The sequence below is a fragment of the Prionailurus viverrinus genome, chromosome B2 (genome assembly GCF_022837055.1).
Source record: "Prionailurus viverrinus isolate Anna chromosome B2, UM_Priviv_1.0, whole genome shotgun sequence".
Lineage (NCBI taxonomy): Eukaryota > Metazoa > Chordata > Mammalia > Carnivora > Felidae > Prionailurus > Prionailurus viverrinus.
Window position 1 is genome coordinate 16,918,602 of NC_062565.1, and position 13,717 is coordinate 16,932,318.

Consider the following 13,717-nt stretch of genomic DNA (forward strand, 5'->3'; position numbering starts at 1 on the left):
GCAATTAATAGACACAGGTTGAAAGGAAAAACGATTGAGGGAAGAAAGAAATGAGGCAGCGTGGTGGTCAGCTCAGTAACCCAGCACACCGTGCTCGCAAGTTGTCCGGACCGGCCAGCACTTCTCCCCCACGGAGGGGAGCTGTGGTCACCAAGAGTCCAGGGAAAAAGGGGGTTTCCATACCCTTTTCTTCTCTTCTCATCTTCATTTTTAATAAAAGCACAGGGCTAGGGTTTTTTTTTAATGTTTTTTTCTTCATTTATTTTTGAGAGCGAGAACACGGGTTGGGTGGGGCAGAGAGAGAGAGGGACAGAGGATCCAAAGTGGGTTCTGCACTGATAGCAGAGAACCTGGTGTGGGGCTTGAACCCACAGACTGTGAGATCATGACCTGAGCTGAAGTCGGACACTGAACCAACTGAGCCACCCGGGCGCCCCACAGGGTTAGGTTTTAACTAAAAATATTCTTGGGGTGCCCGGGTTGGTTGAGTGTCTGACTCTTGACTTTGGCTCAGGTCATGATCTTTCGGTTCACGGGATCAAGCCCCCTGCCAGGCTCGGCACTGACAGTGTGGAGCCTGCTTGGGATTCTCTCTCTCTCCCTCCCTGCCCCTCCCCTGCTTGTGCTTTCTCTGTCACTCTCAAGATAAGTAAAGAAACATAAATAAAATAAAAAAAATAATAATAAATAAAAATATTCTCACCCTCAGTGTTTACGATCACGTATTTGACACAACAGCAAAGGGATGCCAGAATCATCATAACAGCCAAAGGCAGACAAGGTTCAAAGCCACAACCCTCATTGTCACACACTCAGGCCAAAGCCCTCGAGTCCGGACAGGCTCTCGTGGTGGCCGGATGCCTTGCTGGCCCTGCCTTTCATGCCCCCTTGCTCAGGGTCAGGGCTCCGAGGGGGTGAAAACCAGTGACAGGCGGGTCACCATGTGGCTGCCCTGCCTGCCGGGCAGACAGTCACCTGTCTGTGGAGGGGCTCAGTTTGGCCCCTGCCTGAACCTCAAGAGCCTGACGTTTCTTGAATTTAGCCAAGGCCTGCAGAAGCCCCTCTGGGCCCTGTGTCTGCCAGGGGTCTCTGGAGTTTGCTGCTCTCCAGACCGGGGCTGCCGGCCAGGGTGGGCAGGGAATGAAGGTTCTATCCAGCTTCTTCTCTACAACAAAAGCAATTTCAGAAGATGATCCTCCCTGGGGTGGGGTCAGGAGTGTTGAGAATGGATAAGAGGGCGAGATTTGTCCAGACAATCAGGATCTGCTTCTATATTTCAGTTTTCCTGGAACATGAAAAAGAATGCTTTCTTCCATTCAAACTGCACACACCTTAAAACAATGGCCTGTAACTGTGTCATTTGTTAGCCAGCTGACGTTTTGTGCCCCTGGAAATCCCTGAAACGGCCCCATCAAAACCTTCTTCCCCCAATTCAGAAATTCCCGGCGGCTCCTTCCCTATGCCCTCCCCTGGGCATATTGCAATTTGTATTAGTAGTTAAAGCAAATAAAATTATTAATTATATTATCGGTTTTGTTCTATCAGAGCTTACAATAGGCCAAGGGCTTCGATTCAATGATCTCCCTGAATCCTCCTAAAAATGGGATTTATCCCAGTTTTACAGAAATGAAGAGAGGGTATATATGCAGCACCCAAAATAGAGCAATAAGCCCACGTTATTGATTTTACAAGCCGCTTTTCAGAGTTTCCTGGGACTCCTTTTCCATCCCAGTCAGGCTGTGTGGGCAGAGGATAAGACCTACCGGCACAGGCGTGGAGAATACGGCCATGATCCAAGAAACTCGAAGACCCCAAGTTAACCAGACACTTCCCCAGCTTTTCCAGAGCTTGGCTGCAAGGTCACTAAGCGTGGACTGTAAGGGAGGTGAGCGGCCACACACAAACCTCCTCTGCTTACACCCTAGTCCCTTCTGACCTCCAGCTTGTCAGCAGTTTCCCGGCGCTGGCTGATCCGAGCTGATTCCAAGGTATCCTGTGAACTAAGACCCAGAGAAAGCGATTTACAGAGTGATTCACTAGCACCTAGCACAACATGCCTCGTGCACAATAGATGCTCAACAAATACTTGCTGAATGGCCCATCTTTGCCAGAGGCTCTCACTGGGCAGGTGAGAGCAGCCCCCACCGCCCCTCCGTGTTCCTGAGTGTTTCTCAAAGAGACCCACGGTGTTGTGCGTGTTAAATGGGGACTAAGCTGTCAGCTCCAGCTGGGTCCACGGGAAAAGCCGAACCTTCGCCCGGCTTTTTTCCGGCCCCAACCCCAATCTCAGGCAGGTAGGACTGAAGGCCGCTCTACCAGAATTGGGTGTTTTGGGGTGTGAGCCGGGGTCCCCCAAAGCTTAGAAGACCTTGACCCTGGGCATTCACGGAATAGGCATTTATCTTTGCTGCTGCCTTCCCTCCCCTGAGTCCTTAATCTTCCTGGTGTCCTTTAAATGTCTCATGAAGGCATTGACTGATAAGTAAGTTAGAATATTTACATTTTAAAAGCAGGACCCAAATCTGGAAAAGTCTCCTACCCAGAGGAAGACAGATCTGATGGGGAGATAACAGCTGAGGGCAGGAACCCTTGTCGTCAGGGCAGGAAAAAACCCTGATTTTCCTTAAAATCATGAGTAATTCCTCAGAGCAGCTGTCCAAAAGGCTGGTGACTCCCCACAGTCTAGGAAGGACTGTGTACAGGAGGTGCCTTTTATAACAGCCTCACCAGAAAGGCAATAGACGTACCTCCATCCTTGGTTATAAACCACCTGTTTGAGACGCAGGGGAGAGAGAGAGCGAAAGACAGCGAGCGTGCTTAGCAAATATTTTCCCGGCCTGCTGTTTCCCAGTTGTTTTGTCGAACGCCAGTCCGGGGCACAGAGAAGATACGAGATACATGCTCTCGCAGAGCTCCTGGCCTCGCACGGGACACGAAACTTAGAAGCAGATATTGTCAACGTAACGTGCCAGGTCTTCTGATACCCGTAGCATCAAGGGACACACGCACAGGATAAGCCACCCCCAGCCTGGGGTTTCAAAGAAGTGTCTCCAGAGAGACTTCATTCACATTAAAAGATACGCATTTGGCCCGGTTTCCGATAATTCGGTGGTGCCGACCTCCTCCACCTGGCTTCCCTCCGTCGACACTCTTCCCAAAGCCCCTGTCGAGGTGCATCCCTCCGGCCAGAAAGCACCCCAGTTTGGCCGCAGAGGACTCACTGCCAATGCAGCTTGGCCCAGCCAGCTTCAGGCCTACGAAGGAGAGAAACGCCACGTGTCAGGGACCAAAGGCGTAAGGAGGAGAAAAGACAAATGTGTGCTGCCTCCCCAGAAACGTTTGCCAACGACGTTATCCAGAGGCAAGGGCAGATCCACGTTTTGTGGGCCCTGGAGAGTAGACAATCTGATGAACATTCTTTAAAAAAGAAGAATTTGGAGAGATTCCTTCTACGAATTGTCAAAGGCGTGAGACTTAAAATGAATATCTTGCTAGGGTCCTCTGCAGAAAGGGAGCCCGTGTCAGGGAGGGGGGTCCTAAAGCCTGAGTTTCACCGACTTCCTGGCAAATCCACCTTTGTTCACAGGCAAAGAAAGGGTCTCTCTCGGAAGGAAAGAATCAGGATCCACAACCGCCTCCCAGAACTTTTCATCCTGAACCGCAAAGGCAGAGTGGCAGCTTATGACTGAGAGAGACAGAAACCTGCGCCCAAACAGGGCTTCCTCCACCTGTTCCTGTGGGGCTCCAGAAAGATCTGATGTTATTTTTAGAGCACAGGCTTTTCTTTGGCATTTCAGTTGGGCCTCTGACCTTTGCATGGCAAAGGAAATTGCCATACTGGGTGGAAACAAAATAGTATCCTTATTGCCTTTTGTCATTGTTATTCTAATGAGCCAAGGGCGGAAGATACGAATTTCTAAACAGCATGGCAAAAATATTTGCCATCCTTGCTTTTCTGTTTTGTGTATTTAATTTCGTTTGGCGACTACAAAGGTCCAAAGTGCAAACCTTTCACAGGAACGGCAGCGACACATTTATCGCCTTTGTTTCGCTCCAACACACCGTGTTGCTGAAGATTAGGAAGAAGGGTCCAATGACCAGATGGATATTGACGACTCTAGCGCTGTCGCCATTACTGATTCTGTGACTATGACTAATTAACACTCAAGTAGTAACCAGCCCTCCCCAAGACTTCACTGGTGAAATGAGAAAGGAGCGAATTCAGCAAGTACTAACCCAAGCAGGGTTCAGAGAACAAAGACATCTGGAAAGGCTCGCCATGTTGAGTTTTTCTCTCCTAATCCCAACCCGTGTGGCCTCCGCTGATACTCTAGGCCAGGAAGCATGTCTTTCGATATTCAGCCCAAAGCTTTGACTAGGGCTAAGGCAGGTGGCTGACTATTCAGCAAAACCCATCCCTCCCTCCCCCACCTTGCCTCCTTAGGGAAACAATCTGCCCTGTGACACAGTTCTGGCTGGTGATACCACTGGGCAGGAGGCCTCTTCTAAACCCAAAGGGCAGACCCTTTCTAACACGGGGGGGGGGGCTCTTTATTTTATGGTCCCCCTTTACCTTCTTTTCTTCTCCCTTCCCATTCTCCCCACGGGTCAGCTTGAGGATCAGATGCTACCCTGGAAAACAAGGGAGGGCAAGTTTGAGGAAGGACCTTATGTGCTAAGCATGCCACAGAATGTCCCAGACTCGGGGGCACGTGGCATGGGTAGGTGACCCATCAACGCTGGACTCGTCTCTTTGGACTATTATTTGATGAGACGAACAAATCCTTATTTCCTGAAGCCACCACTGGCAGATATTTTTGGTACTTTTTACCAAATACATTCCTACCTGATGCAAGAGGAACAAATAACCCACTCCCCTCTGATGCCATCATAAATGTGTTAGCAAATAACGGAACAAAATATAATAGTCCTGTGTTCTCTGAGCTCCTATTTTCTCCTGGATGAAACGGGTAACTCTCCTTGAATCCCCTCGTCTTTAAGTTGCTCTGAGGATAAAATAATACACGTGAGAACACTTTGAAAACTGTGATTTGTATCTTTATTCACTGTGGCAGGTGTGCTGGGAGAGGCATGCCCTCCGAGAGCTTACCCATTGTGGGGCATTAGGGTCAGCCAACAGGATACTTATTTTTGTGAGTCTTCCTAGAGCTGTGCCAGAGAGAGTCACGGTCAGCTAAGAAGACCTGTAGAAACTAGGAATAAACGTTAAAGTTGGGGTCAAACTCCCCCCTCCCCTCCCTTAACCATGCCGGAAGGAGCACAGAGCGATGGATAACCAGGAGTTCTCAGATCCAACCCTGCATTAAGTTTCCAGGGATTTCTGCCACAAATTACCACAAACTGGGTAGCTTAAACAGCGGTTTATTTCTCTCACAGTTCTGGAGGCCAGATGTTCAAAATCAGAATGTCGGACAGGCTTGGTTGCTTTTGGAGACTCCAAGGGAGAATTTGTTCCATGCCTCTCTCCCCGCTTCTGGTGACTTCCAGTAATCCTTGGTGTTCCTTGTTTGTAAATGCATTGTTCCAATCTCTGCCTCTATCACCACATGCTGTTCCCTGTCTGTGACTCTTCGTCTTCTCCTTTTCTGTCTCTTATAATGACTCTCCTCACTGGATTTAGGGACCTCCCTAAATGAGCATGATCTCAATATGGGTTCCTTACCTCGACTGCATTACCTTACATGAAGACTCTTATTCCCAATAAGGTTGCAGCGGGCATATCTTCGAGGGGCCACAATAGAAAACCCAATAGGGTCACTGAAATGCCGTTAGGCCCTGGCCCTGGGTGACTGGTCCATATTCCTGCAGAACGGGGAGTTTTAGATGCGCCCTTGGGGCCCAGGGGTCTGTGGTTACGGAGGGGTCCTCAGTCCTTCTCCAAAGGCTGAACTGCAGGAGGAAACTTCGGCTCCCACAGCAGCAGATGGGGCAGTGAAAGAAGCAGAAGCAGCAGCATCCGTTGCAGGAAAGGAAGCCAGCACTTCCCCTGCGATGCCCCTTCATCTCCCTACTGGCCACCTGTCTGACTTGCCCCAAGTTCCCGAATGATCCTAACAGGATGTTTCAAGCACGCTCAGTCCTCCTCTTCACATCCTTCCCCTCTTCCCCCCTATCTGCCCACCCACTCTCCACCTGGCAGGGCTGAGAATCAAAGCCCCCCCTATTTTGGTCTAACCTGGAATCCCCTGAGCCTCTGAGATCACCTTAGTCAGTACACCCCCCCAACGAATGTCCCCCCAGCTCCATACAACTTCCTCATCTGGAGCCCACCACAGACCTCAAGTCACTGAGCTCTCTTTACCTCTGTGTCTGTCTCCCATCCTGTCATCTGACAGAGCTCTCCAAAATCTTCTGTTGGGGCCCCATCTTGCTCTTGCCAGGCCCCACTAATTCCATGTTTTCCCACCATCTTCTCTTGCTGAGCGGCAATGGACACACCTTGGAGAAAGCTGAGGAAACTGAGGTACGAGAGAGGAAGAAGGTTACGGGAGCATCAACGTTGGCCCACCAAGCATCAGGACTCATACAACCACAGAGCTCACCTGCCTTGAGGAGAAAAGAAATCCATAATAGAAGTAGGGCGTCCATGGCAAGGGTCAAATCAGGGGACAGGAATGAAAGCCCTGGAGGAAGTGATGGGAAGGGGGAGACCACCTCAGGCACGGGGGAGGTCAAGTTGGATTCAATGAGGAAAATGTTCTTTGAGTATTCTTGACCGTCCTTTCTTCTCACGCTTCTACAGTGTCTTACCCAATCATATGGCTGATGACTCCCCAGTCTGTATCTCTAGCCCAGAACTTCTCAGTTGTTCACCTGCAATCCATCTCTACCCGGATATCCCACAGGCCCTCAATGTCAACATGGCCAGGTTTGAGTCCCTTGTCTTCCTCCTTGGCACATGCTCACCTTCCCAAAGAAAAAAAATCTAGGAATCCCCTTTAACAACTCCCTCTCTTTAATCCTCTTATTCAATGAAAAAAAAAAAAAAAAAATGAGCCCAGAATAAATAGGTTGGAAGGAAGGAAGGAAGGGATGAAGGAAGGAAGGAAGGAAGGAAGGGAGAAAGAGTTAGGTGTTGAGCCCAAACACTCAGTTCTGAATAGGTACTGACCTCATCCAATTGATAGCCATTGCAGGGTGGAAATGCCTGGTCCATCTCCTGAACTCAGGACATCTCTGAAGGGCCATTCCTGCTTTACAGCCCCTCCCACCCTCGGGATCAGCTGAGACTCTGTGGTGACTTCTCCCATTGATCCTGAGAATGCTCCCCAGTCAAACCCCTGCAGCCAAATCCCCATCCCAGAGTCTGCTTCCAGGGAAGCCAACGTGCCAAGAGTTTTCCTAATTACAAAATGTACGCAAAGGAAATGGACTTAAGTTAGTCTAAAGTGCTCACATTAAGGTACTCTCAACTGTACAAGGAAATAACTTTTTTCCCTCCTTTTAAATAATCAAGTTATAAAGTAGTTTCATAAAAAGAGCATTAACACCAAGCCAGTCTTCTGCAGCATCCCATACTGGCTTTGCAACAAGGGCTTGAAATGACTTCTTAGCCTAACCCTGGACTCTGTCAACTTTTTACCACTTGGCTTCAATGTTAACAACCTATTGTCTGATTTTTATGGGCTTTAAACACTGTTGCCAGCCCTCCTGGAAAAGATCTGTTTTTGTCAGCAATTCAGGCATGGGTATTGGAACTTGAAAACAAATAAAAAGATCTAGTAAGCTCATGGGACGCATCTTTCTAGAGGAAAATGATTCCCATGTATACGCATTCTCCCACAAGCATGTGTGAGCCCATGCTTCCCCAATCATAGATGTATTCACAACCAGATGTATTCTGTTTAGGGCTAGAGTAATCTTGTCTAATTTCGATCAAATGATCTTGTGCTGCTATTTGTTGAGTCATGGAGCCATGAATTTGAATTCCATGCTGCCCAGATGGGCTGGGAACTCCCAGTAGTTGTAGGAAAGAATTGCAAAGATATTTAGAAATTTTACAAAGACCTGTGAGCTTAAAGAAAAGTCAGAAAGCTTTATAGGGAGTTTGGTAAAAAGGACGTGAGCACAGGAAATATGATCAGAGGAGAGCTGAGTTGTGTTTGGGGAAATTCCATGAGCCCTAAGGAGTCACCGAGTTTCAGTTTGGGTAGCTGCAACACAGGGAAGACAGTTGACAAGAAGACTCTCTGAACAAAGTCTGGAAGAATCCTTAGAGCAGAATTTTGCCGTCATGCTAAATAGAACTGGAAATAGCCTATACAAGTTGGGTCTTTGAGTTAAACTTGAGATTTTTTTTCTCATGTTATATTGAATAGCAGGGAATCATGGATGCAGAGGACAAAATGGGCAAGTGGTTTGTCAATGATGGATGGGGGAAGGGGAACGCTTCAGGGACCTGGAAGCAGGTAAAAAAAAAAACAAACAAAAAACACAAAACAAAAACCTGAAGACCCTTCAAGGAAGTGGGAAGAATTCCTCCACCTGTTTCCTGAGCTGGAGACAGGTCCAGAAGTTTAGGTGTCCTGGCCTACTTGAGGTCAGTCACATGACCACCTCTCACCAATCGCTCCTTCTGTGTGAACAAAAGCCCCATGGCAACCAGAAATTTCAAGAGACAAGAGGCAGAGATACCTATGCAGAGCGATAGGCCTGTCCACACTGCAGATAGGTTTTCTTTTTGGTCAGAAGATCTTTATAGCTAGCTCAGACATGTCAGTGTCCCCATGCTCATGAGTTGGCCTTCCCTGGGATTGGGGGTGGTCTAGTGCTGTTCTTACACAGAATTTCACAGAATAGTCCTTGGCAAGGCAGGCAGATAGGGAACAGATCATATATTGAAGTCCCAGCCCCCAGAATGTGACTATATTTGGAGATGGGGGCTTTAAAGGAGTATTTCAGGTGAAATGAGGTCATATGGGTGGGCCTTACTCCAATAGGATCGGTGGCCTTATAAGAGGAGGAGATTAGGACACAGACACACACAGAGGGAAGATCATGTGAGGACATAGGGAGAAGACGGCCTTTGCAAGCCAAGGAGAGAAGTCTCAGGAGAAACTAACCCTGCTGGCACTTTGACCTTGGACTTCCAGCCTTCACCACTGTGAAGAAATAAATTTCCGTTTGTAAGCCACCCAGTCTGTGGTACTTTGTTATGGCTATTCGAGAAGACCAATACACAATCTATCGTGAGCATAGTCTTAAAGGACCCCTGAGTGTGGTCACAGTGGAGGGACTGGGCCTCTCCCATTTACTCTGTCCCTGGAGGGCTAAACCTGGTGTCTGGCCTACAAGATGCTCAATTGGCTTAATTCCCAAGTGAATGACTTGGGAAAATCCTTTTTGGGATTGAAACTTTCCAGGTGGTCTCACTCAGCTACTAGAGAGTCTTACTTGGGTGGCTGCCAAGAATCTTGCTCCGTCCCAATAGGCCATTAATGTACAACAATAGTAACCTGTCATGGACAATAAGACTCTGGGCTGGGGTCAGGGTGGGGGCGTCACAAACACTTTTTATTTTGTTCCCTTCAGCCCTCGGCACAATTGCATTGGGTGGGGCCATGCTTCGTTAGTATTTATTTTCATGGAGGTAACTGTGACATTGATCCATGGGCTGGTACCACAAAACCCATGTTTAGCAATACTGGTGCCATCCAAATGTTTCCCTTATGTATTCATTGCTCCAGGACTGATCCCATTTTATTCCTCCTCACTTCCGTCAATGGGATCCCCATTCTCCCATGTCTCAGACTCAAGCCCCTGGACTCACAGTTGATTCTTTCTCATACTTGAATCCCTAAGTCCAGTCAATAACGACCATCCCTTCCATTCTGCCTTTCATTCTCTCTCTCTCTCTAGGCCCAGTGTTATCGCAATCTAGCCCATGCCTCACGACACGGGGAATCCTCAGTGGTCTTTCTGCCCCCGACCTTGACTCTACTGCATGATATATTCTGCTGCCAGACTCACCCTTGTCAAGCCTCAACAACTCTTTCTAGGGGCCTGGGAGAGATAGTAAAGAAGGTTACTCTCAGCCACTTTATGCCTCGGAGCAATGACGAAGAAGTTTATAGGAGAAAGAGTGGGAGGCCAGTAAAATGGCTGGAAATATGTGCTACCCTAATCTACAGCCATTGCCGTGAGGCCCTCTGGGATCTGAAACCGCATTTCCAGCTGCTACTACATCAAATACACACAACCAGATTCACCTTAGGTTGTTGGACACAAGAACTCGGCTTTTGCAACATACCAGAGTTCATATGTAAACTATTAATTACACCATCTTTCCCGTTTGTTTATTTTTGCAAAAATTGTTATAAGATGGGGCAGGGTCGGGGTGGGGGGGGTGACATGTGGAGGCCAGGGGGACATGGGGAGAGAAGACTGCTCCCGGGAACACAGAGTAATCGCCAAGAACTATAATTCTAACCTTCGCCCTACATGGTTCAGTGGCTTGTGGGCTGGAAGAAGGAAAGTGACATCTGTGATTTAGTCCATATGAAATGCTTGACCTCCCCAGCTTCATGCTTCAACAGGCTCAGTGTGGGGCTGAGGCCAGCAAGCAGAGCAGGAAGTGCAGAGCAGGGGAATGTTGACAGAAGAAACATTCGTATGTTCTCTGGATGCTAATTACAAAAAGCCTACCCTCCTACAGACTGTTTTGTGATAGATTTTCTGCTTATGTAAATTTTTAAAACAAATTAATCCATTTGGTATGGTTAGCCATGGAAGGATGATTTCCTGAACCACCCTGGCAGAATGCAAACACTTCCTCTCTCTTGGATTTTTCCTGAGACCATGTCCACCCATGCATCATAGGAGTTTCCGTAACTGAGAGCCCCATAAGGGCCGGTGGTGGACCCTAGCCCTGTGCCTAGGACCTCCATGCCTAACACACGAAGTTTACTTGGATCTCATAAAGGTCTTGTGAAAAATAGAAATTGATATTCTTGTTTGTTGTTACAAGTCTAGTCAGAGGCTGTCTCAACGTGTCCGCCAAAACCCACGCACCCTGGGTTTATTCCCTCTCTTTGCCTCCCCTGGTCCTACCACAGTGGAGCCTTAAAGACCCCATCCCTGCAGATACCCACTGCCTTTGAATCCCAAGGGTTGAAACTCTGAGGAAGAAAACAGAAAGATAACCTCCAAGAGGAACCAGCGTGGCTCATGCTTCAAGAAGGATACAGAGCTCCTCTTGCTCAGGATTAATTCCATTTTCTCGTCTGGCAAATGGAAACGTATTCTGGCTGATGGCTAGCATCAGGTCTATGAATTTAATACACTGCTCTCTTAAGCACTATTAACCTATCAGTGCTAACAAACATGAATATTTCTTTATCCAATTAATTGATTACTTACCCTAATTGACTGTGATCGACACACACCATGTGTATGTTGGTGACAGTGTTATGCTGACAAACTGTCTCTTCCGAAAAAAAAGAAGAAGAGAAAGTCCTGATCTGTAGTGTTTGCAGATTTTCACCATGTACACAGCACCACCAAGGCCAGTTTCAAGGAATGATCCTGATACTACTAAAGCCTGGGACAGGGACCTGAAAAGACATACATACGCTTGACTCTCCAGAGCCAGATAACACTGGCTCCACTTCACCCACCACCAGTTGGGTCTAAGCTAACAAATGTCAAGATTGGCCGAAGTAAAAGTTTAAATTTCTTTATGACACTTTTGTGTTGTATTCTTTCCTCGGGACACACAAAAGTCTGCGACAGGTGGGTATAGGCTGACAATAAAGTCACACATATTTTGAAACCGAACTTCCATATGCTGGAGAATAAGAGGTGAACATACTAAAACCAGGTTGGGGGCCAGTCATTTGGCTCTTCACTTGCAGGTCAGAGAAAAATGGAAGGAGCCAGACCATGAAGTTGTCTTATCACTTGAAGTGCGTTGCCCTCTACGCTGAGGTAGGAGGTGTATTTCCAACTCTTACTGAGCTATGTTCCAGGAACCCAGCTGAACCCACTGGCCATGATAGGCATTCAAGAAATGTTCATCAAATATGAATGTATTCTAAAACAGGCTCTTGAATTCTAACCAGTGGGACACTCTATGGTTTCTGTTCTGATTAAAGTCAAGCAGATCCAGTAGGCTGTTGGCCAACTGAGTCGGGAAAGCAAAGTAATGAGTAATACATCAACGGGCAAAATAAGCCCTGTTCTCTCTCAGGATGGCTGGACTCATTCTGCTGATGCTCTAGGGTTAGGCCGAGTTTACCAACAGCAGGGTTTCTTGGAAGTCTATAAATACACTTTCGTTAGGGAAGGTAACTCCAGTCATTAAAAACCGCATTCAGAAAAACATCGTCTCTCCTGACAAGTAGTGGTCGCTGGGCACCTGCCTAGGATGAAAACTGTACAAATAGCCCATAACACTGGTACAACTCAGTTCTCTCACCTTTAAAACACAAACACCAAGGCCTGCTTTCCTAGCCATTTGTGCAGAGTAAATGAAATAATGTTTGCCCAGCACCTAGCTAGCACTGTGCCTGGATCATAGTAAACGTTCAGTAAATAGTAGATGGGATCATGAGAATCAAATTCTCTTAAGCCTCCACATTCTTTTTTGTTTCATATATATACCTTCTCATTTTCCCGAATTGACTCCATTCCAGTAAAAACACATCTCTAAAGTCTATCAAAAGTGTGGTTCTACCTCCCCGTCCGAGGTGTCTGGGAATCGTCATATAGTGTGATTCCCAGCAGCTCAAGCCATGGGTGATAAGTAAGTATCCACCTTCGCTGGTCGAAGATGTTGAAGGGTCATAATTGCAGTCATTCTGCTTTTCAGGCTGTAGTAGATGGAATAATGAATGACCCCTTAAAGACGACCCATCCTAATCCCCAGAACCGAAGCCTAGGTTGTCTTATATGGCTAAAGGGACTTTGCAGATATGATTCAGTTAAGGATCTTTAGTTTGGTAGATTATCTTCAATTATCTGGTGAGGCCCAATGTAATCACCACGGTCTTCCTGAGAGGGAGACCGGACGGTCTGTATCTTGAGAGACGTGATGATGAAGCAGAGGTCAGAGGGTGCAGCTGTGAGCCCAGGAATGCTGGAAGCCTCTAGAAGTGGAAAGAGGCCGGGAGTGGTTCTCCTCTAGCACCTCCAGGAGGAGCCATCCCTGTGATACTTTGACTTCAGCCTGGTGAGACAGATTTTAGGCTTTGGACTTTGAGAATCAGGAGATAACACATTGTTGTAAGCCACTAAATCAGTGGCAATTCATGACAGCAGCATCAGAATTCTGTACACAGACAAACAATGAAGCGTGGGTCCCACAAAGCGGGGGAGGGGAGGCAATTCTCACTCTCCAAACCCCATAGGCAAGAGGAAAGGGTACAGTCTCCTTGGCTTACGACTATGTCACTTCATCAGACGAGATCTCTTCAATGCAGGCAAGTACAGGTCACCGAGGGGACCCCAGACCTTGCAAGACCACAATTTAAATCAGGGAATATCAAAAGAAGAGGGCAAGCAGGTAGGTGTTTAGTGTGTAAAAAAAGTTGTGAGCCATCGGCATTGTTGAACTCAGGTGTTGTGTGTATATATAGGTGTGTGTGTGTGTGTGTGTGTGTGTGTGTGTGTATTTTACTTTTAGAAAGTTTCAGAGTGATGACATTTAAATTTTTTTTTAATGCGTATTTATTTCTGAGACAGAGAGAGACAGAGCATG

The 13,717-nt window shown here is 47.4% G+C and overlaps 1 protein-coding gene across 1 annotated transcript in view; it reads right to left on the reverse strand.

Moving 5' to 3' along the window:
• Positions 1–4,997: 4,997 nt before the first annotated feature.
• The window catches only part of TMEM170B (transmembrane protein 170B), an 83,785-nt gene continuing 75,065 nt past the window's right edge, over positions 4,998–13,717 (reverse strand). Inside the window, exons 5-7 of the transcript XR_007152224.1 lie at positions 6,564–6,644; positions 6,323–6,479; positions 4,998–5,823 (exon numbers count right to left, since the gene is read on the reverse strand). The gene's annotated coding sequence lies outside the window, so the exon portion shown is untranslated. The remainder of the gene's footprint in view (positions 5,824–6,322; positions 6,480–6,563; positions 6,645–13,717) is intronic.